The sequence below is a fragment of the Felis catus genome, chromosome C1 (genome assembly GCF_018350175.1).
Source record: "Felis catus isolate Fca126 chromosome C1, F.catus_Fca126_mat1.0, whole genome shotgun sequence".
NCBI classification, from domain to species: domain Eukaryota; kingdom Metazoa; phylum Chordata; class Mammalia; order Carnivora; family Felidae; genus Felis; species Felis catus.
The window spans coordinates 196,788,562-196,815,491 of NC_058375.1; the positions used below are offsets into that span (position 1 = coordinate 196,788,562).

General features: G+C 34.0%; 1 protein-coding gene across 6 annotated transcripts in view; it reads right to left on the reverse strand.

The window, feature by feature from the left end:
• Nucleotides 1-26,930, reverse strand: part of ERBB4 (erb-b2 receptor tyrosine kinase 4) — a 1,138,707-nt gene that overhangs the window by 665,811 nt on the left and 445,966 nt on the right. The gene's annotated exons all lie outside the window — the stretch shown is intronic.

A 26,930-nucleotide genomic window follows, 5' to 3' on the forward strand; every position in this document is an offset into this window, starting at 1 on the left:
AATAAGATTAAATCTATAATTCTCTAATAGCACAAAAGTATTTTCCTCCATTGGCCTTGGTTCTACTGGCATAAACTATATCCAGTCCTGACCAGGTGTGTGTGTGTGTGTGTGTGTGTGTGTGTGTGTGTGTGTGTGTGTGTGTGATTCTGTGTATGTGAGTGTGTTGTATGCTATCTTTCAAAATGGAGACAGCTATGAGTATCTTAAATGAAACAGTGCAGATCATTATTATTGAACAAAAAAAAGCTTAAATGAATATTTACACAGATTAATCATAAAAGTAATAATACAAGAAAAAAATTACTCAACTAAAAAACCTTTGGGAAGAAGAAAGATCAGAAAGCATGTTAAAACATACATATGCATATATACAATTTATTTGGTGGTCTCTTTTTTTTTTTTTTTTTTTTTTGCTTAGAATGACTAGGGATGACTTGGTGGCTCAGTCAGTTGAGCGTCTGGCTTCAGCTCAGGTCATGCATGATCTCACTGTTGGTGGGTTCGAGCCCTACATCGGGCTCTGTGCTGACAGCTCAGAGCCTGGAGCCTGCTTCAGATTCTGTGTCTCCCTCTCTCTCTGCACCTCCCCTCTCACACTTTATCTCTCTCTGTCTCTTGAAAATAAATAAATGTTATTTTTTAAAGTGATAATATGAGTTCATTGTACCCCTTTCAATTACATTGAAATGCAGAACATGAAACATAAAAGTTCACTAAGAGCTCAGTCTCTACAGACAACTACCATTTACATTAGGTGCACATTACTACAACTGTATTTTTCATTTGTTTATAGACAATTGTAGATGTACAAATAGGAATATACTAAAACCAATATATTTTAAACTACTAGCATTATTACTATTAATTTTTTACAAATAGAGCAATATACATATTGTTCTATAACTTAATTTTTCACTTAATATACGGTCATCTTTCTGTGTAGATATTTATAGATCACTCCATTCTTTTTTACTATTTCATTTTTATCCCTATGTATGCAGAGCACAACTTATTTGACCATCTTTTATTGATCAACCATTGTGTTCTTTCCTTTTTTACTATTAAATATAATGCTATAATAAACGTGTGTGTGTGTGTGTGTGTGTGTGTGTGTGTTTGGGGGTGGTGAAGGGCAAGTTGAAACATTAGGTCAAGAATTTAAAGATCTGGATCCTGGGTGCTGCAGTGGGTTAAGCGTCCTACTCTTGATCTCAGCTTAGGTGATGATCTCACAGTTCATGGGTTTGAACCCCATACTGGGCTCTGCACTGATGGTGTGGAGGCTGCTTTGGATTCTGTCTCTCCTTCTCTCTGCCCCTCTCTGCTTGTGCGTGCGCTCTCTCCCTCTCTCTCTCTCTCTCTCTCTCTGTCTCAAAAATAAATAATAAACTTTAAAAAATAATTTAAAGATCTCATTACTAAGAGATATTGTCAAATTCTAGCCCCCAATATTATATCTATTTTTATTCCCTTTATGCTTGCCAGCAATAGCCACTATTATCTGTATTCTTAATAGCGCTCTCTATATATTTCTAAAAGCCTATGGCTTCACTAATACAATTAACAAATCTAGAGAAATAAACTAGCTGAGACATAAGAGCAAAAATGAATCCTACCAAAACCGACAGTTGTGTTGCTAAGAAAGCAACTTGAGGTGTTCATGCCCTTAATAATTAAGTTTTGTGATGTAAAAATATTGACTATACTTTATTTCTCTGTATAACAACTCCCATAGTCTTCTGATAACCTTCATTACAGAAAGTTAATTGTAAGGATATTATGAAGAAACTTATACAGCACTATTATAAGTCATAAAACAAATACACATCATCATGGAAATTTCAGGTTAGGTAATGCATCTTTGTACTTGCTAAGTGCATTTTTACAAAGTATATAAATCAGAGGAAAAAACATATACACATGCAGAGAACATTTTTGCTACTCTTTCACAACTGGGTTCAGATTTCCTGAGTCTTGTTTCATATATATATATATATATATATATATATATATATATATATATATGTATATAGTTCCAGCCCAATAACTAAGTATCTGAGGATTATACAGATTTTTCATTGATTATTGTTCTAAATCCTGTAGACTTGTAAAACAATAATCACTTTCTATTCAGCTCATCAATCATATAGAGTACCAACTCCTTACATAATGGGAATTTTACACAGATCTGGCATCCTTCAATTTAAAGAAAATAGGCAAGAAAAGAGAATACATTTGAGGGGGTGGCTTAATAAATCTTTTAAGGTTAAGTTCTATAATAAAATTGTTTTTCAAGTAATGGTTACTCAGTCTTAAGTTTGCCATGCATTATGAATGTATTTCTTTTGAAGACTATATTTTTAAATGTAAATTTGCATGTTTTCCTTTTTAAAAGCACCTACAGCCTCAGAGTTCACCAATTCAGTTCAACTGAAAATATGCTAGACACTCCATGTGTCAAAATTTAGCAAATGAGTCCTCAGTAGGGTTTATCTCATTTTATGATATATGGTAAATAGTAAAAAGTAATTCCTTACATTCAAAAGTTTTCTAAGGGTTTACATGGTAAGTTTTTAGGAATTGCTTTTGAACGTTTCTTCTTAATTGTTTAAACTATTCATACCCTTTGCACTGGCTCCCTTCCTATGTCACCTCTGAAATGACAAAACGGTGAAATATACTATGTGGAAAAGATCTCCAAGATGCTTTGAAGCACCTTCTTAAACTGAATATTATTTCTAGATGTTTCAGCATCATTTAATAGATCATTTGAAGGTGTTCCTAAAAATACTCTTTGAAACATTCTTTACAGACTGTCTTTCCCAGTTTAGAACAAATGTATCAACTGGTAGTCTAGTGTTAGTATTGGACATTGTATGTCTACTATAACTTTTCATTTTTTTCTGTCAATAAGACAGTCTCCTCATACAAAGTTATGTTTGTGACATTCATAACTCATACAACAAGGGTTTCAAAGAACTGCAGAAGGTTATGTTAAGAAGAGACATCTCCTACAACAGATTGCTGAAGCAAACAAAAAGGGAGGTGGTGAAGAAGGCAGGAGTTTTTTGCGTCCTGCACTCAACATGCAGGTTATGGGGATAAAATGCAATTGAACATCTTGGGATGTAATGCTTTTCTAGATGTTCTAGAATCTCCTCCAATATTTGCATGTCATACAAAAATGAGAAAGAAAGAGTTTTTCCATTGGGGCATTAAGAAACAAACAAGAAAGAGAAAACAATATTTTTTGTTTAAAAAACACTTTTTCTTCAGGACAGTACAGGAATAACCATGCAAAGACATCACTCAATATCAAAGGTACAAATCATATGGCATCAATCAAAATCATAATGCTTCTTTTGCCATCTGACTGGTGTTAATGTTAAACATGTCAGTGAGAGCTCCTTCTCTGCTTGAGCTTCAACAAATTCATTGATTAAAATGATGCAAGTCTTTATGGAGAGGCTCATCCAAAAGCTACACATATATCCTCATTTTCCTGCTTCTAACATCCTAACCCAACAGGATGTACCATTTTGGGTAATTCTTTTCAAATGGTCATTGATTGAAGCTGAATCTATAAACATTTGCATGCCTTGTATGCTTAAAACTGAATAAAATATTGCATTTCCAGTGAAAAAATTAAGAATATATGTATGTATTTAAGGGGATGTCAGTTCTGAGTTTTCCATATGTGACATTAATTCTTACAGGCAGCAATCATGAGATGATCATAAAGCAGTCCACTTGGCAAATTTCAGCCTTCATTACACTTGAGATATTTTGTTTTTTACTTTTGAGAGTTAAACTATGGTCAAAAATTGGCTATGTAACTGCCTTATAAAGGTTCCAATGAACAATTATATTAAAGAAAGACTACCTAGAAAATAAAACAAGGTAATTTTTCATATTTATGAAAAAAATTTTGTAAGTGACATTCTACTGGATGAGCTACTGTAAGTCCAATGATCTCTTGAAAGGAAGAATTTAATCATGTAGGGAGAACACATTCACATTTATGTAGAAATGCAGATGTTTACAACTTTTGGTGATAGACTCAAATTATATATGTAGCAATTAATTCACTTAATTATAAACTATTAAATATTTATATTCATATAAAATATTTCTCTTAAAATATCTTGCATATTTTAATTTTTAAAAAACAAGGAGAAAATTCAAGGAGATTTTTATTTGCTTGCTAAATGTGGCGGTATTGTTTGAATTATGTTAAAATTAAAGTAATAAATGCAGATTCTGAGCAAAGAAATTGAGAAATAAAGATGACTATAAAATAATATTTTATGAGAGCATTCGCATATGTTGGCATAGTAAAATGGCATATGTGAGTATTAGTATAGAGGTTTCTTTCCTTTTTTTAATTAAAGACTATCATTATAAAAGAAAACAGTTGCAGTTTTTCAAAATATTTCTGACTTTCTATAAATAGCCATTTTCATAAAGTAGATTCAAATAACATTTAGTCTTAAAAACCTGAAAGGGACATTTTCTTGACAGTGATTTAGGAAGATTATGAAAAATTAATGGTGTCCTTAAAGTGTTAGAGAAATATATGTGAAGCAATGTCTCAGGAAAAAGTAGTAACACAGCAAAAAAGTGAAAAATATATACTTAATATACATGTACATGCAGTTATAAATATATGTTGGAATTAGTATCATACAGTAAAAAAAAGGAAACCACATGTCGGAAATCCCTTCTCTGATCTTGACCAACCAAATATGTGTCAGCTTGAAGCATGCTCATTTGTCCTATGAAAATTTGCATTAGAAATTCATCCAGTAGGTCCTCAACATCTACTAATGAAAAAAATGAATGAGTCAAACACCTCTATGATTGATCATACAAGAAGTAACCTGGTATCATTTGTTTTTACTAATAGAAGCCATTAAGATAAAGCATCTGTACAAGGAAAAAGATAAGGGAAGGCCCATGAGTAATAAATGAGCAGTACGGTTATATAAAGAACAAATCATGACAGACAAACCTGATTGCTTTTTCTGATAGAAGTACAAAATTAATGAATAAAGGGAGTGCAGTACAAGTAATATATTTGGGTTTTCACAGAGTATTTAATTCAATGTTTCATAAGCTCTGACTTACAAAATTAATTCAAATTGGCCTGGAGATGATTATTCTCAGATGGTTTGAAAACCATTTAAAGAGCTGTAAACAAGGGGTAATGATAAATGGCAAAAGACAGAGCTGAGAGGAGGAGTGAACTGTCGCTAACGTTGATTTAGGTCTTGGGTTTCAGTATCTTCATTACTAATATGCAATATGGAATAAACAACACACAAATGAAATTTGAAAACAACAGTAAATTGAAAGGCACCATAAACATAGGAACAGTAAAATAATCAAGAAGATGCAAGTGGGAACATAAAAAGGGACTATACAAAAGACTGCCCATGCTAAAAAGGCAAGTGTATGTTAAAAGAGAGTTTGGATTTATTATAAGCAAACAAAGCCAGACAAACCTGGCAAAACAGGTTAACAAAGTAAGTGAGCACAATCCCGTAAGTAATGCATTATGGAAACTCCTTTAAATAAGTATGCACAGATTCTGATGCATGTCTCAATTTTGACAGATTTATAAATGGAAAGGAGTCTTGGATTATAGTTTAACTCAAATTCTGATGTTCGATATGGTACTCCAAATAGGATAATATATATCCTTAAAGAGTGACTTTACATATTCCATTCTCTATTTTTCTTCATATAGATTATCTGCAGAAAAAAAAGGCACTACAATTTGACTATTCTTTGACACTGAGCACACTTACAGGTCTTCTCTTCCCTCATGAGTGCAGTTGAAATGTATGTAGGGAATATCACCTACACAAAGATAATCACAAAGGTAAATCTTTTGTAAATGACTTTTGGATTATCAATGGCACAGTGCTCCCTCTTTATCTGTGCAAATAATTGAGAGTCGATTGTACACACATATAAGGAAAGATAAATAGGGAGACAAATGACTTCCATGAGAAGATTATTACTTTACTCCACTTTATCCCCTTCTATTGGATAACTCAACAAATTAGAGGGAATTCAGAGCACTGAAACAAAAATGATAAAGGCAATAAAGCTATCCACTTATGAGAGTCAATTAAATGAGCTAACCCATTGAGTCCATTTGACAGCCATGAGTGGTGTTACATGGGCAACACCTAGTTTTAGGCTGAAAATCTATAAGAGGAGAGGAATTATTTTCATGGGATAAGAACAGTTTCCCTCCTACTCTAATCCTCAGATAAAGAAAACTATGATTCAGAGAAAACATTATTGCCTAAGTTTCGTTAACAATTTTGACTTAGACTTTTATTGTAGAACTATTTCTTAAGACTTAAGAACCAACTTGATTACCCATGGGTTAAAAAAAAAATCCAAGTTAGAAGATATTAGTGAAAATCACAGTGATTTTTGAAATTAGATAGACCTAGGTTTGAATATTGGCTCTGCCACTTATATAATATATATGAATGTGATAAAAACTCCACATCTGAAAAATAGAGATAATAAATTTAACTTAATTCACAAATGTGTTAAATGAGAAAATAGGCACTCACTGAAATGTTAAAGAGTGGAATAATAAATAGTAAATAGTGGGAAAAAGTCACATTTGGTTTTGAAATATATACAAAAATGCCTATGCTTCCCATATTACAAACTTTTTTTTTTAACTGTCATCCTTAATTGGAAGGAAAGATGGTAGAAAAAGCATGGTATCTGAGATCATAAAGTGTTAAGAGTGACTACTACTTCCCCATCTACAAATTATATGACTTAGGTAATTTATTTAAAGCCTGAATCTCATAGTTCCAATTTACAAAACTACAGGTCAGTAGATGATAAGGCACAGGAAAGGATATACAGTGGATAGAGAATAAATATTTATCTTCCTTTATCCTCATCTTTATCTTTCCCCACCCAATACCTACTTTCACTATCTGTGTGTTTTATTTTCTTTAATGCACATCTCTCTTATGGCAGGCATATTTGACATCATCAGTCTTGACACCCAAACTCAATTTTGGGTAGAAACTACATCTTGTTTATGTTTTCTTTTTCAAAGTTTCATAGTTTAAAAATTACCAAATAATATATTTGAAATTACTCTAGTTCAGAGCGTTACATTAAGGAAAGATTACATATTATTAGCTTAAGTATTCCTACATGTGTTGTCTTTGTTTCGTGAAATCACAGAGATGGAGGCTATATTTATATCGCTCAGTCTTTCATCACTGAATACAAACGGGTGACGAATAAAAGCTTTCTAATAGATGACAATTAGGCATATACACAACCTCCTTCTGCTCATCCCTGACCCTTTCAGTTTGGCAGAGTATGGGGAGCCTGACATCTGACTGAAGAGTGAGGAAATAGACAGCTGGGCTTAGGTCATCTTCTTTACATATTTATTTTTGACAGTTGTAGGTTATCTTCACAGGAAAAACTATAAAGTTACATAAGTATATTAAAAATAAAACTGGGAACTGTAAGAGCAGAAATTCCCTCTTCTCAGGAAATTTATTTTATTAATGTCCTTTAAATACAGTACCATGCCTTCACCATTTCTTCAGCAAGTTCCTTTCTTCATAAAGGAAGATGTGCCTCCCTCCCTCCTCCAAAACCCAATACTTTCCCCACTGTTTTGTTCCATTGAGTTAAAACACTTATTAAACAGAAAACATTTCAATTACCTGGAAATATAACCTTTCTAATAAATCCAGGTGAGCAATGGTAGAATGAGTTATCTCTCAGAGTAGTGGTTTTCCATCTCCAGGAGTATGTAAGCCATATCATTAAAAGAATAGAATGAATGTTGAGAAAAAGAGTCTGCTCTGAGAGTGAATCAATTCCAAGGTGTTTCCACCACTAGGGACCTCAGAAGAGAAAGACGGACCCCCTCTGTATTTCTTGAACATTTCTGAATTGAAAATGATTATTGAGCACCAGGTTATTTTCCAGGTACTGTAGTAGATACTGGGAATACAGGGATAATCAAAGCATGATTTCTTCCCTTCAGAAGGCCTACTAAGGAAGAAAAAAATGCAGAGGAGATTATAATATGATGTGATAAGTGTAGTGAGACAGATATGTATTTGGGGGTTATGATAGCATAAGGAGGTGGCACTTAGCTCAATGGGACATACAGAGGGCTCTTACTTCCAGTCTTTCATAACACAGAAGCCATATGTTTACGTGTAAGAATTTTTAACATCTTTTACTATGTCAACTTGCTGTTTCGATAGTAGCTAAGATAGTCCAAGAGACTAAACTAAATGATGCCATTGCTCAATGGAAAATATAAAGGATTTTAGTTTTCTAGTAATAAAAGCATACATATTCATTGCACAAAATTGGCAAATAAAGAATAGACATGGAAAAAAGACAATATTAGCCACTATTAACATTTTTGTGCTATTTTTATCCCAGTTTTTCCCTTTTCTCTCTCCACATATAAGCAAATAAATAATTATAATAAAAATGTATTATTGTATGTATTCATGTATAATGTACATGTATGTCCATGGGCACATACATGTTACACCTATAGTAATGCAAATGATTTTATATTCTAAAAAAATCCCAATATTATCTAATAGTTATAAACACTTATGTGAAAAATAATAATTGTACCTTGTTCATAAACTTTTGATAATTAAAGGAGTCTATACATGTAAAGAATTTATAACAGTATCTGAGATATAATATGATGCCAATAAACATAGCAGTCATTAGCATTATTGTATTGCCTTCAATATCTTTATATCAGGGTCACCTGTTTCCACAGATAATAAGGGATAGGAACACTATTTTTTTTTCATGAAAAACTATTAAAGGTGATAAAATAGATACATATTATGTCTGTCCAGAACACCAATTCTGAGAATTTCTCCAGTCCTGTCTTCCCCATAACCTAATTCATTGCCATGATTATGTTGGGAGTTGCTGTCATCTGGCCTCTGTTAACATGGCCAGGGGTCAATTAGACTCCTTCCCTGAAATTAATTATTAAATGGAAACAAACAAACAAAAATTCATTCTTATTTTGGGTATCTCGATTGAGAGCTATCAGCATAGGAGTAGTTGGCAGTCATATTTTCCACTACGTAGGTAAGAGAAGCAGATGACATAAGTGTTGGAAGAAAAAAGATGAAGCCAATTATCAGAAACAGAGATGAGAAATGGATACAGTATTCAGATAGTCTTTATATTTAGGATTCCCATGTTTCCTGAGGCTCTACTGCCACCCCCAATAAAAAGAAAAAAATTGTTCTTGGGTTTTATGAAATAAATTTATATTACTATCATAAATTCCCTTTTTGCCTAAGCTACTTTAGGTCTAACCACTTAATTTTATGGATGAGGTAACAAAGCCCCAGAATAGCTAAATTACTTGCCCAATATCATACAACTTTTAAGTTGCAGACATGAAACTGCAAACAAGATAGATTTGAGTATTTAATCACATCTTAATTTTACAGAATTTCTAATACAGCAGCTGTCCCTTGTATTGGGCAGATAGAGAAAGAGGGAAGGGACAAGGCTAACACATTAAAGCAACAACTTGCCCTGCTCTTCCAAATCCAGCAATGTTGAGAAGAGAGATCATGGCCAGATGATATGTACAAGTCATATGAGAAGATTCTTTTTTAATATATAGTTATTTATTTTAAAAACATTTGTTTTAGTTTCACGTTTTTATTTAAATTTCAGTTAGTTAACATATAGTGTAATATTAGTTTCAGGAGTAGAATTTAGTAATTCATCACTTACATACAACACCCAGTGCTCATCACAAGTGTCCTCCTTATACCCATCACCCAATTTAACCCCTTCCCCCGGCCCACCATCCCTCCAGTAACCCACAGTTTGTTCTCTTTAGTTAAAACTATGTTTTATGGTTTGCCTCTCTCCTTTTTATGCCCCTTCTATGTTCATCTGTTCTGTTTCTTCAATCATATGAGAAGATTCTGTTAACCTTCTCATTCAAAGTACATGGGTAGGAAAATTTTTTCTAAAGATAAAACTCCTGAACTCCAAGAGCCAAACAAAATGTTCACATTCAAGATAAGACTACTGGCAGGCTTCCAACAGTCTCAAATACACCCTGCCAGGGACTTTACTCCTACCCTAAAATTTGTTTCACCTAATCACATCAACTTGTATCTTCTAAGAAAGACCTGTATGTACTAGTGAATGTGCATCAGTGATAGGGAGCAATGGTGCCTTAAAGAGATTACCCATCAACTTTTACTAGTGTAACCCTCTATATGGAAAATGTGGCCATAAACAAGAAGGTTTTAACACATACACAAAATCTCTAAAACCCACTGATGCAATACACTTCATTAAATAACGAGTACACAACATTGTTTTTTTGCTTATATTGCTTAGAGACTAAAGGACATTTCCACAAAGCAAACAACAACAGAAGTAAAAATAATTTTACTGTGATAAATAGAATGTATGTATAAATTTATGCAAGTCAACGAATACAATTTATAATAACATTACTAATGTCATCAATATCTCAGCTACATCCTATAGCTATAATTTTGTCATCAGTCTTTGTTTCCATACCACATCATCATGGTTCCTGGCACGTAGTAACTGTTTAACAAATGTTTGGTGAATTAATAAAATCTATTAACAATCCTCACCCTGCTGGGTTTCTCTGTGACACTTCCAGCCGCTCAGCACTCTACACAGCCCAAACAGCTTGAGAGGTGAAAATTTGCACTCTAGCGAAGAGAGTTCTAAACAGGAGGCCAGGGGAAGAGATTCTTAGATCTATCTAGACACTGGCATTAACTTTCCTCATCTATAAAACATGTCTGCTGCTTTGAATATTTCTAAGAGCTAAATTCTAATAACATTCTATGTTTTTTTTAATGACAAGGAAGATGCCATGGGTACATTTTCAAAGCAGAAAAGGGTGAGAATCCTAGCTTTACCATTTATTTGTGACCTCAGGCAATTTACTTAACTTCTCTAGATTTTAGGTTTTTTCTTCTGTTAAACAGGAATAATATTTACTTTATAGAACTGTTATGGGAGTCAATTGAAATAATGTGTATAAAGCACTAGGCACAGTGTCTGACACTAACAGCTCAAAAATCATTACTTGGTATTATTGTTACTAGTATTGTTCATTTGTTCTTGTTGTTATTTATCTGCTCTCCTTTCTGAGCCAGGAACAAGTGGAGATTTCTTCATCTAATCAGAATTTAGTGGGAAAAGGTCATCAAGGAGACTAAACCCTGCAGCTCTAATACATAAAGGACAAATCAAGTAACAGCATCAAAGTGTTATTGAACTGTGTGGTCTTTGAACAGTCTAATAAACAGAAGTTTTCTATTGCAGGTATCATCTTATTTTAAAGTAGGGCATAAATGAAATTCTAACTTATATTAAAGGAAGCTAGAATGATTATGTTTATTAAAGAAAGACACGGACTTTAAGGATTAAACATCAGTGCTGGAAGCACTTTGTGGAAGAAGGGTTGAATAAGGGATGTATTCATCTATGTCTTCCTAGATACAACCATCATAACAAATCTGATATTCACACAAGAGCATCATATAAGAGAGCGAAGACTTGGATGTGCAGCAAACTTACAGATGTCAACGAACTAGTGACTGGCAAAAGTGAGACCCAAACCCTGGCTGGCAGTTCCCTAAGGGAATGGCTAAAAATGTCAGTGTCCAATCACCTGCTTTCTCTGGCTAGTATGGTTCTACCTCAAGAAACACTATTGCTGCAAGGAAGCAACTAACATGGTGCTTATGATCAGGAACCTTGGCATCTAACACATGAAAAGGCACATACTTGGTAGGAATTACCTAAATACCTAGCAAAAATGTCTTTAGGGGCACCTGGGTGGCTCAGTGAGTTAAGCATCCGACTTCAGCTGAGGTCATGATCTCATGGTTCCTGAGTTCAAGCCCCACAGTGGGTTATGCTCTGACAGTGAGAGAGCCTGCTTGGGATTCTCTCTCTCTCTCCCTCTCTCTGTCCATCCCCTGCTTCTAGTGCTTCTGTCTCTCTCAAAATAAATAAAGTTTTTTTAAAAGAGTGTTTGTTTGAAAACATATTAACTTTTCTTTTTTCATAGTCTTAGAACATCTTCTAGGAAATAATTAAAATTGTCAAAAAAAGCTCTGAAGGAAATAACCCACTACTGTCCTCCCTTTTATTAGAGCCCCATCTTTCCTATGGGATCTCTTTTCAGGTAAATATAGCTGAGTAAGAATATTTAAGAATTATTTTTAAAACAAAAAAGTACCTGGAAATTTTTAAGAATAATTGTAAAATATTTTCCAGTTAAGTTTAGTGAATTTGTACCTTATACTTTGAATCATTCAAATATGTCTATTTTGTGTGATACTTGTCATGTAAAAAGAAAGATTAAAACTGCATTTCTGATTTAAACTTATTACTGGAAATAACAAATATGCCACTGTTATTAAGTTCAACATACAAACTATAGGAACAAATATGTAATCTCTAAACATAAGAAGCTTCACTGAAAGATATACTTTAAGTAAAGCAATGCAAGGAATTTAATCATTATGAGTGCATATTGATTAAGGACTAATGATGAGAACACATTCTGCTTGTTGCAGACCCAGTGAAAATATCTAGGTCCTAGGAAACAGGACCTAGATGGTAGGTAGAGGGAGAAAAAAAAATCTTAGAATTCTTCAAATTCCTGGTTTGGAAAAAGATGTAATTAATAATGCAAAAGTAAAATTATGCAACTTTTAAAACACTTGTAGATTATCTTTTATTTTTTATTTATTTAAAAAATTTATTAAGATTATTTTATGTTTATTTATTTATTTTATTTATTTTATTATTATTTTTAATTTACACCCACGTTAGTTAGCATATAGTGCAACAATGATTTCAGGAGTAGATTCCTTAACACCCCTTACCCATTTAGCCTATCCCCCCTCCCACAACCCCTCCAGTAACCCTCTGTTTGTTCTCCATATTTAAGAGTCTCTTATGTTTTGTCCCCCTCCCTGTTTGTATATTATTTTTGCCTCCTTTCCCCTATGTTCATCAGTTTTGTATCTTAAAGTCCTCATATGAGGGAAGTCATATAATATTTGTCTTTCTCTGACTGACTAATTTCACTTAGCATAATACCCTCTAGTTCTATCCACATAGTTGCAAATGGCAAGATTTCATTCTTTTTGATTGCTGAATAATACTTCATTTTCTTTATCCATTCATCCACGGATGGATATTTGGGTTGTTTCCATACTTTGCCTATTGTTGATAGTGCTGCTATAAACATTGGGGTACATGTGTCCCTTCAAAACACCATACCTGTGTTCCTTGGATAAATACATAGTAGTTCAATTGCTCGGCTGTAAGGTAGTTCTATTTTTAATTTTTTGAGGAACCTTCAGACTGTTTACCAGAGTGGCTGCACCAGTTGGCATTCCCACCAGCAGTGCAAAAGAGATCCTATTTCTCCACATCCTTGCCAACATCTGTTGTTGTCTGAGTTGTTAATGTTGCCATTCTGACAGCTGTGATGTGGTATCTCCTTGTGGTTTTGATTTGTATTTCCCTGATGATGAGTGATGTTGAGCATTTTTTCATGTGTTGGTTGGCCATCTGGATGTCTTCTTTGGAGAAGTGTCTATTCATGTCTTTTGCCTACCTTTTCACTGGATTATTTGTTTTTTTTGGGTGTTGAGTTTGATAAGTTCTTTATAGATTTTGGATACTAACCCTTTTTTTTTTAAGTAGAGTGGTTTTTTTTTTTTAACGTTTATTTATTTTTGGGACAGAGAGAGACAGAGCATGAATGGGGGAGGGGCAGAAAGAGAGGGAGACACAGAATCGGAAGCAGGCTCCAGGCTCTGAGCCATCAGCCCAGAGCCTGACACGGGGCTCGAACTCACGGACTGTGGGATCGTGACCTGAGCTGAAGTCGGACGCTTAACCGACTGAGCCACCCAGGCGCCCCGGATACTAACCTTTTATCTGATATGTTGTTTGCAAATATCTTCTCCCATTCCATCGGTTGCCTTTCAGTTTTGCTGATTGTTTCCTTTGTTGCGCAGAAGCTTTTTATTTTGATGAGGTCCCAATAGTTCACTTTTGATTTTGTTTCCTTTGCCTCCAGAGATGTGTTCAGTAAGAAGTTGCTGTGGCCAAGGTCAAAGAGGTTTTTGCCTGCTTTCTCCTCGAGGATTTTGATGGCTTCCTGTCTTACATTGAGGTCTTTCATCCATTTTGAGTTTATTTGTCTGTATCATGTAAGAAAGTGGTCCAGGTTCATTTTTCTACATGTCACTGTCCAATTTTCCCAGCACCACTTGCTGAAGAGACTATCTTTATTCCATTGGATATTCTTTCCTGCTTTGTCAAAGATTACTTGGCCATATGTTTGTGGGTCCATTTCTGGGTTCTCTATTCTGTTCTATTGATCTGAGTGTCTGTTTTTGTTCCAGTACCCTACTGTCTTGGATGATTACAGCTTTGTAACACAGCTCGAACTCTGTAGATTATCTTTCAGAGAGAATGTGCTTTGGGGGCTCCCAAAGAATTTTAGGGTGCTGCAGTCAGTTCATGTGTGTATATCCAATGAACTTCTTTTAGAGCAGCTGAATAATCACCTTCTATGAACGTTTGAGCAAGCAAACTGCCCTCACTTTAAAACCAATTACTCTAACTCTCCACCATGCCAGAATATGAATTTGGTTTTAACAGATTCTCTCTTTTGTAGCCAACCATGCAGTATCCAGAATGTTGTTTTCAAATGAGGTATTCATTCTCCTAAAATTCATTCTCCTAAAATTAATCCTTTCTATAGACCAAATAAATAACTCAGACCTAAATGACTTAACAAACAATATAATACATTGAGAAGGCAAGATGATAGAATTTTTCTTTTTCCTGATGGGGCTGATCATAAAGGGGCAACAGGGAGGGAAGATAATGGCTTATTTTCTGTACTTTGTTTCATAACCAAAAACTTGTTGAATTCTTACAAATATTTAAAACTCCAGATTAAGTCTCATTTTTTTCAGAAACCCTTCTGTGATTCTTCTATGCTTCACTGACTTTTCTCTTTCTTTTCTTTAAATTTTATTTTATTCATCTTGTATACAAAGCAGAAGATTACTTTGGAGATCATCTGGTTATATGATCCTCGTTTTACCTATAAGTAGACTGAAATGACTAATATTAAAAAAAAACTTGCCTAAAATTCCCAATTTTTGTTTGTTTCTATTTTATATTCATTGAGTTAATCATTTGACCCAAAGCCCTAGGTACACAGTAGATGGGAGTTTCATAGAGCATTCTATAAAATGTGCTCCTGTGTTCCACATGTTTGACCAGATTTCTTTTATAATTTCAAGCATCTAAGTCACCACCATCTCTCTCCAGCTATTGCAATGGTTCCCTGCTCCATTCCTGCTCCTCGTCAATCCATTCACAGCAGCCAGAATTACCTTTTTAGAGCATATATTTAATTATTTTCCTTTCCTACTGTAATATCCTAAGGTTTTCTGTTATTCATGTTACACATTTCACACTCAAGTCAACTGTATCCTCACCTACCTCTCCAACCCCAAGCCAAATTTAATCCAGGTCAGGGCTTTCATCTGAGCCCTTATGTTAAATAACATCCCTCTGTATGAAATGATATCTTGATCTTCACACAACTGGCTTCTTGGCATTCAGACTGCACCTTAAATTGCACTTTCATTAGAGCCCTTTCTTGACCCCTCAATCTAATTAGCTAGAACCATTTACACCTATTACTTCCATTTTAATTCTTTGCATAACAATTGTGGCTCTAAAACTTTTTTCCTCTTTACATATTTGGTTTTGTTTCTGTATTTTCTGGTCCTCCTCACCTTAACCTAGAATTTGTGCTTCTATGAGCAGGTATCCAGCCACGTTTGGTCACTGCTATAACCTCAGTGTAGCATACCTTGTAGATAGGAAATATTTAACATACATCTGTTATATGAACCGATGAATAAACATATTCATTTTTCATATATCATACACACTTGGGTCTAAAATGGAAAATGATGAGTTGTATAACAAATATTATGTTAATAACTGGATGCCAACCACATTTATGATTATCAGGTTAGCTCATACTTATGGAAACCATAGAATAAGGCACTCTCTGATAAATCCATCACTCAATTTTAAATGTAAATGGGTGATTAATTAGAAAGCTCTTGCTGTTTTAATTATATTTAAAAAAAACATCAAAAGTGATTATTTCCTTTAGTAGAACTGTTCACTGCCACCACTTACGTGTACTAGACTACACAGGATCCGTATATGCTGTAAACAATACTATACTAATAAACATATAAGTAGCAATGTTCTAACAATAGTATATTATTGTTTATTTTACGTAAACAATAAGTCAAACAAAAATCATTTTTGTGTGTGGCCTTTATAATAAATTCTGTCTGACTCATAATAATAATGAGCAATCTGAGCTGTTATGTACTGCTAGTGATTCAGTTCAGGAAAACAAAACAAAAGGAAAAAAACAAAACTCAACCATTCTTTCGAGTCCTGAATCTGTTCAATTGAAAATAGAATTATCAAATAATAAGAAGACCGGCTACTACATCTACTATCAATATGTGTAAATGCTAATTTTGGTAATTATTAGCAAAGAAAAACAAATAGAAAAATAAATTATAAGCTAATATAAGACTGTTTAAAAATATCTTGTCAATTATACCTCAGTAAAGCTAGAAAAAAGACTGAAAATGTCAACCTGATTTCACATTTTACATTATTTAAAATATACCCAATTTTCGGAGTGACTCTATAAAAAACTTACGAATTTTAAATTATAAAGTAAAAATTACAAATAAAATGGATTTTTGGAGATTGCACTTTACATTATAGGGAAGAAAAGTTCCAATAGACATTTAAGAAACTTCTAAAATGGTGGTTCGTATTAGACTTTATTTAGTCTTCCTGGCTTAATTGCACATTTGTAATCTTGGGAATATTTTCTTTACCTTTTATTTGTTTGTTTCATCCATATTACATAAAAGATACATCTTATATAATTTGTGCCTAGTGAGTATTTTAATTATCGTGAAATCTCTTTCTTTTAGAAAAACATGCTGCTTAGAGCAACCTAGTACAAGGTTTGCTTATAAGCTTCTACAAAGCTTTAACTACTAAAGGTCTGTGGACATCACAACAAAGTGCAATCACTTCCTGGTCAGATGTCTTTCCTGGTCAGATGTGTTAGCTCTATTTGCACCTGTTAGTTTTTCAGAAACTGGCATCTGATGAATGATGCCATCAGAACACATGGCTGGTCAGCAGACACTCAATCCAGCAGTTGTGACATCTTAATTTATTCCTCTGAAAATAAACTCTATGAAGTCTTCACAAGAGAATAATAAACATAACACCCTTTGGCAAACTTAAACATGTGATACAATTTAAAACCAAAATTTAAAAAGATTAAGCCCATTATTTGTAATCACTGTTATTACATTGGCTATTCAATGCTTTATTTCTTGAAACCTCTTTGGCTTGTAACAATTTTGATAATCTCCCCTTACACCCAACTTAGTTGGAAACTTCCAAAACTCTATTTCTCCCTAGCTTTGCCGGTGTTATACAGCCTCCGCACCCTGAGGTTTTAGTGACAGTGAGTTCAAGTTGGTCTAGCCCGTAGAAGCGGCTAATCTTGGAAGTTGGTCCCAGAGCCTGGAACTCCTGAAAACTGACTTTCTTGGTCTGTCCTTGAAGTATTGTAACTGGCTGTTCACTCACACGTTTGTTCCACAGTTCTCAATCTTAGGTGCACATTATAATCATATTCAGAGCCTAAAAACAAAACAAAACACTGATGCACAGGCCACACCCCCCTCACCCCCCTAGAGACTCTGATTTAAATCTTCTGGTGTCTGTCCACTATAGATATTTTCTAAAAAAATGTCCCATGAAAGTAACAATATCTTCACCAGAATCTCAAGAGATTAATAATTAAAACAATGATTTACTATTAGGGAACACTGATTGTAGGAGTCTTATTTGTTTCTTCTGTTTCTTCTCTCCATAAACTTTGATGATTTCCTTCAGCTGTGAAAACTAAACTACTGTGGTAGCAGATGTAATGTTTCTCTTCTCTGACATCATCCCAACCAATTCTGTCTATCTTACATTGTCTTGGTCATCTTCACCCTTTTGATGTGAATTTTTAATTTGGCTTTAAAAGCAGCCACTTGGGGGCGCCTGGGTGGCTCAGTTGGTTGAGCGGCCGACTTCGGCTCAGGTCATGATCTCGCGGTCCGTGGGTTCGTGCCCCGCGTCGGGCTCTGTGCTGACAGCTCAGAGCCTGGAGCCTGCTTCAGATTCTGTGTCTCCCTCTCTCTCTGACCCTCCCCTGTTCATGCTCTGTCTCTCTCTGTCTCAAAAATAAATCAACATTAAAAAAAATTTTTTAATTAAAAAATAAATAAAATAAAGCAGCCCCTTGGTTCCCAGCATGAATTTATAACTAACATTTTCCCCCAAACTGACAAATATCTTTATTGAAAATGATGCAAGTATCTAAAACTAAGAAAAATAGGATATGAGGAATAATTGTATTTCTTTTGTGGTAAGAGAAAGGCGGAGGGAAATGGGAGAGCAGGCAAGAGGTAAAGAAGTGTAGAAAGATAAAGTTGATTGATGTGGCTGACACAAATTCTTTCCAAAATTAGAGTAAGGAAGACATTACAACTTCAGTTTTTGAAATAAACTGAAGTCATCTTAACCTAAACTTTAGTTCTATTTTAAAAGCCCTTTTTCCCACTAGTCAAAAAAACTAAAATTTCAGGAGCGCCTGGGTGGCTCAGTCAGTTAGGCATCTGACTCTGGATTTTGGCCTCAGGTCATAATCTCATGGTTTGTGAGTTTGAACCCCACATCAGGCTGCATACTGACAGTATGGATTCCTTCGGTCTCTCTCCCTCCCTCTCTCTCTCTCTCTCTCTCTTTGCCCCTCCCCTGCTCATGCTCTTTCTCTCTCTCTCTCAAAAATAAATAAACATAAAAAAACACGAAAAACTAAAATCTCAAATAATTAGGTAATTACCCACACCCACTTCACTGACTTTACCTTAAAGCTTTGCCTAATTTCCATGAAACTTAAAGAAACTATCAGGAATTGAAGTGCAGTACATATACTGTCAGTATTGTAACTACCTCTCCTTACCCTCCAAATCACCAAATACTCCTGCAGACTTTTACATGCCCCTTGTAGAGTGAGATACAATCCCAGGTTCAGAACCATTAGAAGCTGGAAGAAGGAATAGACAAAGGGTTTAAAAGAAATACTACTGGACCAAAAATTGATTAAAAGTCCCAAAGTACTATCCCACTTATTTATATATGCATAGGGAAAAAAAAAAGAAGAATGAAAAAGATATAAATACAATGCTAACAGTGGCTAATTATAGCTTGGTAGATCATGTAATTTAAAAAAAATGGTGTTTGTTGTCTTGCTTACCTATATTTTCTAACAACAGTTTTTTTTTTAATTTTATGACAAGAAAACATTTTATTAATGCATATTTTAAAAGTTAATAAAGGATGAAAAACTTATTTATGATTAATTCAGTGCTTAGACCAGTGGTCTCACTCTTTTATTTTTTAAATTCTTTAATGTTTGTTTGTTTGTTTGTTTGTTTATTTATTTATTTATTTATTTATTTATTTATTTTGAGAGAGAGAAAGAGAGAGAGAGAACACAAGCAGGGGAGGGACGGAGAGAGAGAGGGAGAGAAAGAATTCCAAGCAGACTCTGTGCTACCTACACAGAGCCCATGAAGGGCTCAAACTCATGAAGCATGAGATCATGACTTGAGCCTAAATCAAGAGTCGGATGCTTAACAGAGTGAACCACGCAGGTGTCCCACTATTCTTTAAATTAGTAAAACAGTACGCTGGTTGGCAAGCTCATTCCTCTCAGTGTTTTCTTTCTAACTGTTCGAAGTTCCCACGCATGATATTCTTTCTAGTTCCATTTCATTTAAGCAACCTCTGTGACCTTGGAAAAATGATTACAGCTCTAGGTCACAAGTAGACAGTTATTAGTGATATCCAAAGGGAAGCAAATTTCATTCCTAAAGCTGATTATGATCATTGCATATACATAATTTTCAAGTATTTTGTGAAAAACATGTTAAATAGCTCCACTTAAATGCCATTAGAGAATTATACATAGTTATCAGAGTTGTAGAACAAAGATAGACTTTTCACATAATATTAAAGTCTTATTTATACGTTAGCAATCGCATTGATTTAATACTGCTCTTGCTTAGTATTCAGAAATTAAAATTTAGAGACTTTAAAAAGAAACATTTCTGTTCCCTGGAGATTGGAAATGCACCAGTGTTTATATGTTATTGTATTATAATCAAGTTCACATTAACAAAAGCAGGTGAGGCAAGAAGTTGAAAGAGGTAAGAGCCACTGAAATTTTTCTGACCTGTATGCCTCTTAATAGATCACGAAGTAAAGACTCATGAGGGTGAGAGAAACTATATTGTTCTTAGGAAGAGAATTTCAACATATATTCGAAAATATAAATATTTGAATAACACCAATCTAGTCTGCCTTCTATTGTATTCCTCCATGACTAACATAATAGGCTATGTATGTTGATTGAACAGGTTATATATGTTGAATGAAGTGGGATTAGTTGGTGGAAATAATTTTAGGATATTAATATACAATAAAATTAGTCATTAGAGCACTATATGCTAACTAATTTGATGTAAATTAAAAAATAAAATTAACAACAACAACAACAACAACAACAAAATTAGTCATTAGAGATACAAAGGTAAACTCTATTAAGACAAATTCAAGCTTACTTAGTATGTTTGGTCTGCTCAGTTTGTTCAGTCGCCAAATTTTGAGTTTTGTAGTGTTTCTTCTCTTTTTCTCCACATGGAAAATCCCTCCATATTTTATCTGTTCTAGAAAGTAGGCACCACAACTCTAGAACAGACTCTCTGAGGTATACCATGGTATAACCCGATGGGAAACTATGTCCAGAGGAGGTCCTATGTGATAATAAAATAAAAATATAACACTTTTGATTTCACTTATCAAGTACTTATCACTGCTAAGTGCTTTTAAATATAGTAGGTCATTGAAACTTCATGAAAGGTCTATGAGGTGGATTTTATTACTGTCCTTTTATACATGAAAGAAAGGTTAAAGAATAATTGTTTTTCAAGCTTGTAGGGAAAAGAAACAAGAAATGAAACCCAGAATGTTCTAACCAAAGTTTGGGTCCCATTTGGCATCTATAACTCCATGGTGTGAGAGAAGTATATCTCAAAAAAATTATATTGCAAAGAATAATAGCAAAGAAATTAAGAGTAAAGACAATGAAACCTGTCTGCCTGAGTTTGAATCTTGGCTCTGCCATTAATGAACTGAAATCAGTTTACTTACATTACACAACCTTTTCAGTCTTCTCCTGTGCAAAATGGGGAAATTGTTAATTTGACCTTATGGTGTTACAATGATAATATGAGTTAACCTATATAAAGTCCCTAGAACTGTGTCATATAATCAGTGATCAGCATAACATTATAAATATGTACATATTTTCTCTTATTACTATGACCTGATTGCTTTTATGTGAGAAATGAGTTGCTATTAGTGATTACTGGCAAAAAAATACACACTTTAATTCTCTGATATATCAGGAAAAAAATGGATATGTATTTCCAGAGAAAGAAACTATCTAATTTAGGCACTATTATACACAGTGAGATAACTTGATCCAATCACAAATGAGCATTTTAAAAACTAGACACCTTTAAAAACTGTGTTAGTGAGATTATAGGCATACATATATCACAAAGATTAATCATTAAATTTAAATCTTTATGATATAAATGCATTGTGTGTATTTTTCCTTCATTAAAACAGCAGAAAATAGGGCTTGGCTGTATATGGGAATTCTCCTGCATGATTCCTAAGATTCTGAGAGTATGCTGTTGTTATTGTTGTTTTTCTGCAAAAACACCAGAAGTACTGTTACTGGGGGAAGAAGACTGCCTTTGCCCCAGAGCACTCCCCACACCTCACTGCCTTTGTCGCCTTGAATACTGCATTATAAGAACTTGCCTGAGAAAAAGCAATTGTGAGGCATTTCCTGAGTTCTAATTTAAGATACGTTTTAAGATACTGAAAGCAATTGGCATTTGGCTTTGTGTTACTCTATGCACCAGAGGCATGTAGTTATCAAAACAACTCTTGTGTGTTATTCCCCTACTTATTAAATTGATTTTATTAAACTTGTTCCTGGCTGATTTGCTATATGCCAAGCTTTCTCCTGGGATCTATTTCTAAAGAATTCATAATGGAGGTGATAACTTTTGATGGGTACATTTCAGAAAGTTCTCAGATTCTAATAAAATCCCCAAAGTTTGCATAAAACCCTAGAGAAAACATCCAAGTTATATAAATGTTTTGGAATTAGTGCTAGGAAGATATAAAAAGCAACAGAATATTAATTGTTTTGCGATACAAATCAAAGAAAGGAGAAAAAAGGCTTGTGACTCAATTATTAATGCAGTTTTAGTTTGAAATTGTGTGTCAGAATGCAGAGAATTTATGACTAAACTTCTCAAAAGGAAGGAAGCTTGATGTACAATGGGCAGATTTTCACGAGAAACCAGAGCTATTCTCTACATGTCTCAATATTTTGACAAAATTGGAAATACTCATAGAGAGAGAAAAAAAAAAGACGACACTGACTGCAAATGATGTTGTGGTTTGAAAAAAAAAATTTAGGAAAGGGAAATGTGAATTGTGCTTTAGAGGGAGAATTTCAGGTTCGGGCATGAATTGAAGAGAAGGGGTTTAGGAGGTCAGTTAACAAATTACTATAGAGGAAGCAAAATCTGAGACACTATTAAAAAGAAAATCCTAGATTTTAAAACTTTAGCAGACTAGTAACAGTGTAGCCTCTATATGAGTCAAGTTACAAGTTTAAAGTTGAAATACTGAAAAAAAAGAGAGAGAGAGAGAGAGAGAGAGGGACAGATGGAAAGAAAACAAAAGAAACAGCATAGTAACTATAGAACATCCTCAAAGAATTTGGTGAAAATGTTAAATAACATATTTCATATGTTATTTATTTGGACACATCTGTTGTGTTCATCTCAGTAATGAAAACAAAGCTTAAAGGACCGTTCTGTTCCTCAAAGTCAAATAAAGGTGGTGGATTACTCGAGGTTTCAGATTTCTTAAAGTTTGCCTCAATGAGTAAGCCATTGAAACTCACATAGTACACATTTCATTCATTTTCAAAAATGCAGTGACCTTTTCACATTAAACATTTTATTGTTGCTATTTGTCAGCTCATAATTTTAGCATAGTGAAAAATAAATCTCTGGTTTGAATTATCTGCTCAATCTTTGTAAACCAAGGGCAACCAACAGGCCAGAGAAAGACAGGAAAATGTGGGATGAAGGCGCTTAGATAAATTGGAGCATCATATGATGGGCATTTGCTGAAATCTTGAATACTTTACTATTCAAAGCAACTTCCATTTCGCCTGCCTCTCTCCTATATTGATCCTGATTCCATTTCTCCATTATTACTATGCCCAGTATACTTACTTTCCTACTCAGTTAATGTTTAAGGGAAAAAATATATTTATACGTGTATCTGTGTGTGTGTGTATACATATACATATGTATAATATGAAATACATATAAATGATATACAAGAAGTTCTTAAGGGTGATCTTTAGACAGTTGCATCCCACTTACACACAGCCTGATGAAGTAATTTAACAAATGTCTATTTAGTGTCCCCTTAACACACTGAGGCACTGTGCTAAGTACTGGGGATGCAGAGATAAAAGACAAATATTGTTCCCATCAGAAAATCACAGTTTAGAGGCTAGGTTTGGGGTATAGAGACAACAGAAGAATCAACAATTATAACTGATTACTGTTGTAATAGTACACACAGGATGTTCCACTAAAGAAATAGGAAAATTATGTCCTTTAAATGTAAGAGGGCAGGGAATATCTCTATAAAGAGGTAACACCTAGGGATAGTTACTAACCTTGGATCTAAAGGGAGATTTTTCTTCTAGCTCTAAGAAGAAATATTTTGGATATAGATAATTTGTCGGAGAAAGGCAGTGAGACCAGATTTGAGAAAAATTCTACTTTAGGTACTCCAGTTTCTAGAAATGCCAATGAGAAACTGAATGTTTATTTAGGGTTTATCAATGTACTGGAAATGTAAAAGTATGCAGTTCAATCATTGACAGACTTTGATGAAATGAAGCCTCCACTTTGATGAAAATTGATTATTTAACAGGCAATTGGAAATGGAGTGTCATTTTTTTTAAAGACCTTGTCAGCCCCTTGAAGTATGCTTTGGGGAAAAAAATAGATTTTTCTTTTCTTGTCCAGTCTATGATGGACATTATAAAATTTGTTTTGAAAGGTGATATACAGATGCATTTAAAACATATCCAATAAAATATGCTAGATGTTAATATTTACATAAGAAAATTTGAATTTAACTAAAACTCACTTACCTAAGATTGATATCCTATAAATGGTTCAAATGCACAATTAAAGACTCTTAGGTGTATCCAGATACATGAAATAACAGAAAAACTGGGGGTGGGCAGAGAACCACTTTCTGTCTACTTACTGTAATACTCATAACTGTGCATACTTATAAACATTTGGCTATGCATATTAAGAAGCTACTGATGAAATAAATTCTATGTCTTGAACTTCCTCTTGAGATATAAGGATATAATATGTAGTTTATGGTATTAAATAATAAGTCACATACTATCTAGTTACAAGAAATTTTATAAGAATGAAAAATATATATCAGGACCTTTTAAGTAGTAAAAATAACAGCCATGTCTCTCTACTTACAATAGCTACACTGCATTTTGATGAATGTGTTTTCTGAACTACTAATAATCCAGGTATTCCTTGCCATAGTTTTACTTTGATGGCCTTGATAGCAAGGCACAATTAACTACACATCTCCAATTCACATGCAACAGGCACAGATATGAAATGATTTCCCTTGAGGTATAAAAATACATTGTGCTTGCTTTCTTACAAGCTCTGCCTTATCTCAAAGCTTTAGCTTGGCTCTTGCACAATGCCAATTTATAATTCTACTAGTCCACTTTCAGAAGTCAGCTCTATAGAACTTTATTTAGGGAAGTTTTTTTTTTTTTCCTGGATGATTTTAATTACATTCTTTAAATTCATCCTTTTTCTTTCCCCTGCCATAAAGTTACCTGTATTGGGGATAGTAGGGATTAGAAGGGTTATCTAGAGTTAGTGAGATATCTAAAGCATGCTGATTCTATTTTAAAGATAACACTGATCATCACACAACCACTTCTATCAAATCTATGCATGCAGGTGAGATAAATGATGGATATACAGTAGCTTTACGAAAACTGTGTCATTGAGATTGAATGATTATTTCCATATTAAAGTGAACTGCTGACATGGGATTGTGTATCAATGGTTTTCCAGTCATTACTGACTATTAGAATACAGTTTTGCTTTGTTTTGTTTTGATTTAACCCCAGGGTAAATCGACAGCCTGCAATAGATCTAATTGACAGGATGGCTGTTTCAGCTAATGGTTTGTTACATCAATGGACCTTATCCTGGCCTCAATTATAGACATCAACATTTATTGCAAAAGAAAGCCACAACTAAAAGTGGAAAGTAAGGTAATGAAGAGTGGGTGGGGGGAAAGAAAGCTAAGCAGAGTTCCATCCCTATGACTGAGCCCCAGATGCTGCTACAGTTTTTGAAGACAAATTCCTCTCCCTTATGACTGTATCTGATAAAAAACAACAGCAGCAACAACAAAACCAAAACAAACAAACAAAAAACCCCTATTATTATTATTTACTACTGGTTTTATAAACTGATGGGATGGTTCAGCTTTAATTATGTCATTCTCACTGATAGTTTCCCTTCCTACTAGTGTGTGTGTATAAATATTTATAGGAGTGCCCTTCTTAAACAATCATAGTAAATCAGTTTCATAAACCACAAATGCCCTCACTAGGTGCTAGGCACAACGCTAAGGTGCAGGATATAAAACACAAATAAATCTCAATTCACAATCCTTTACCTCAAGAGAATGGCTAAATAAATATGTAATTGTGATATGGTATGATAAATTAAATAAAGGAAGTGGATACTGGGAATAGAGGGATCCTAAGGAAGAAGCAATCATTCTGCTTGAGTGGGTATGGGGAAGGTCTTACAGAAAAGAGAAGTCCTGATCAAATGCAAAGAACCTTTCAAGCATTTAGATTGGTCTTGAGTCCTGTAGAGTCATTAAAACAGAGTTCTGGAGGACTGCTATTCTCCAGAGATTTAGGTTTTTGTTTATTCTGCTTATTGTAAGCCACAGGTAAGTAGATAAATTTGCATTGCTAATCATTTCAAAATCTGCTGACATTTTAGTGTTGTTGTGTATGAAATGTGTGGGTTAGTCAATTTTTAATAATTATTTGTTTATATAGATTTGGGGAGAGCCAAGGGACTGGTCTCTGATTGCTGAGACTGTTAGGAAATCAGGATCTTCAACACATGAAACTTAAATGTGAAGAGGTAACTTATGAGCTTGCTTTAATAGCATTAATAGTCAGATGTACAATGTACCAAAATGAATTTTAAAAAGATAATATTCCAGTGTGTGGCACATAGTAGACATTTGAAATATAATTACTGAATGAATAAATTTAAGCATAAAATTATACATGGCTACTCTGAAAAATGCTTTGTGTCTGGAACAAGATAAAATTCATTTATATTCAAATTACTTTTAAC